This window comes from Bombina bombina, chromosome 7 (genome assembly GCF_027579735.1).
Source record: "Bombina bombina isolate aBomBom1 chromosome 7, aBomBom1.pri, whole genome shotgun sequence".
NCBI lineage: Eukaryota > Metazoa > Chordata > Amphibia > Anura > Bombinatoridae > Bombina > Bombina bombina.
The window spans coordinates 271,636,137-271,638,950 of NC_069505.1; the positions used below are offsets into that span (position 1 = coordinate 271,636,137).

General features: G+C 37.6%; 1 pseudogene; it reads left to right on the plus strand.

Annotated features, from left to right (window-relative positions):
- The first annotated feature begins 775 nt into the window (after window positions 1-775).
- On the plus strand, window positions 776-2,462 carry LOC128636332 (zinc finger MYM-type protein 1-like; annotated as a pseudogene).
- Window positions 2,463-2,814: the final 352 nt, after the last annotated feature.

Consider the following 2,814-nt stretch of genomic DNA (forward strand, 5'->3'; position numbering starts at 1 on the left):
CACAGTTATTGTATATTAATATACATTTTAACCTCTGTGATTACCTTGTATCTAAGCCTACTGCCCCTTATCTCAGTTCTTTTAACTGACATGCTTTTTAGTCAATCGGTGCCCTCTCATACGTAACTCCACATGCATGAGCACAATGTTATCTATATGGTACACATGAAATAACACCCTCTAGCTCTGAAAAAACTGTCAAATGCTTTCAGACAAGAGATGGCCTTCAACTTGAAGGCCATCTCTTGTCTGAAAGCATTTGACAGTTTTTTCAGAGCTAGAGGCTTCAAGGCCTTAGAAATTAGCACATGAGCCTATCTATGTTTAGATTTCAACAAAGAACACTAATGGAAGAAAGCAAATTTGATGCTGAATGTAGATTGTAAATGTAAATATATATTGACACGGTGACTTGCTAGCTTGTAATTGAGTTTTAAACAGTAACTACTAAGTTGTCATGAAAAAAATAATTCTTTAATTTTGCCCAGGATCAATTGCTGGGCCTGAGGTGTGGGGTCATTTGTTTCTCAGGTGAATTTTTACCAACGTACGGTTATTTGTTAATTAATAAAACATTAAACAATGGGGTCAACTTCCCAGCTTAAAGGCAAACATAGGGGTGACCATGTGGGTGTAGTTGGGGGAGATTGTGGCATAGTCACTTATGTCTTTGATTGTAATATACATATATAAGTAGTTTTATATTTTCGAAGATGGACCATAGAGCTGAACTATCTTTACTTAACCAGATGTTTTTTATTTTCTTCAGTTACCTATGGCTGATAAAAAACGACCTTCTGGAGCCCAGTACCGCAAACGAAAGGCAGAACAAGCTAAGGAGCAAGCAAAGCAAGAGGGGTCCTTCTTTAGATACCTTCATACACAGAAAGCAAATCAAGAACAAGAATGTGACTGTACTCTAGTGGAACCTGCCACTGGGGATGGGGAAGCTGAATGTTGTGCTCCAACTACAAGTCATACTGAAGTTTCACAATTTGGAAATGTTTCTAGAAAGAATGCAGAAGAAAAAGATGTCAATAACAGTGAGACTAGTAGTAGCACTGCAAAGTCATCAAAAGAAAACAATATTGTGCCTGATTTGGATTACAGTGACCCTGCTAAATGGCCCAACTCTTGCAGTGATGATCTACGACAGCTTATAATTCAACATGGACCACAGGAGGTTGTATTACATGATTTTCCCAAAGACTCAAAAAACAGACGATTTTCTACTGTACACTACAAGAGGAGACTGGCAAATGGTGAAGAAGTATGTCGCCAATGGTTGATATATTCAACCTCAAAAGATGTGGTTTTTTGTTTTTGCTGTAAGTTGTTCAGTAAAAGAAATGTTGCATCATCCCTACAAGAAACAGGTTCAAAAGACTGGAAGAACATTGGAGCAATTATTTCTTCACATGAGAGGAATACTGACCATTAAGAAAACTATCAAGCCTGGCGTGAACTTGAATTCCGCTTATCTAAAGAAAAAACAATTGATGCTCTAAACCAGCTGAAAATTAGGCAAGAAGAACAATATTGGCAACAAGTCTTGCAACGCTTGATTGCTTTAGTAAGAGTTCTTGCCATGCAAAACTTATCATTCCGTGGTAGAAATGACAAGTTGTATAGTGCCGGCAATGGAAATTTTTTAAAGTTTGTCGAATATCTAGCCCTTTTTGATCATATCATGAATGAACATTTGCGTAGGGTTAAAGATCAAGAAACATTGGTTCACTACCTGGGAAAAGATATCCAGAATGAGCTTATACAGCTTCTAGCCAGTGCTATAAAGAAGAAAATTATAACAAGTACAACCTCAGCTAAATACTATTCAATTATTCTGGACTGCACACCCGATGTTTCTCATATTGAGCAAATGACAATGATTGTACGTTTTGTTGATGTAAGCAAACCATCAGATAATGAGTCTGAAAGTATTACTATAAGAGAACATTTCTTAGGATTTATTCCACTACAGGAGACTACAGGTGCCTTTATAGCAGAAACTCTTCTTGAACAGCTGAAGCTAATTCAATTGCCAATTGAAAATCTGCGTGGTCAAGGGTATGACAATGGCAGTAACATGAAAGGCAAACAAAATGGAGCACAAAAGAGAATACTGGACTTAAACCCACGTGCGTTTTTTTGTGCCCTGCAATGCACACTCTTTAAACTTGGTAGTCAATGATGCTGCTAGGTGTTGTCTGGAAGCAACTACTTTCTTCGGGTTAGTTCAACAGATTTATAATTATTTCTCTACATCAACTAAGCGTTGGCAAGTTCTAATTAGCCATATATCAGACTTAGGCATAACTGTTAAGCCATTGAGTGAAACAAGATGGGAGAGTCGGATTGATGCTTTGAAACCACTGAGATATCATCTTGGTAATATATATGATGCTTTCATAGAGATTTTTGAGGATACAAGCCTATCAGGTCCATCTGGAAATACTTCCTGAGTTGAAGCCAAGGGCCTTGCTGATGCAGTTAGTAAATTCAAGTTTGTGGTATCCCTTGTTACATGGTACAACATCCTTTTTGAAGTCAATCTTACAAGCAAGCTACTACAAAATAAGGAAGCTGATTTAAATTCAGCTACAAGACAATTGCAAGTGACCAAGAACTATCTCATAACCTGCAGGTGTGATAAGGGTTTTCAACAAGTTTTGACAGATGCTACTGAGATTGCAAATGAGATACAGATAGTACCAAACTTTGAGACAGAAGATCAAGTTCGAAACAGGAGAAAGAAACGGCAGTTTGATTATGAGGCCCGAGAAGAAGCACCACAAGATCCAAAGCAGAAATTCA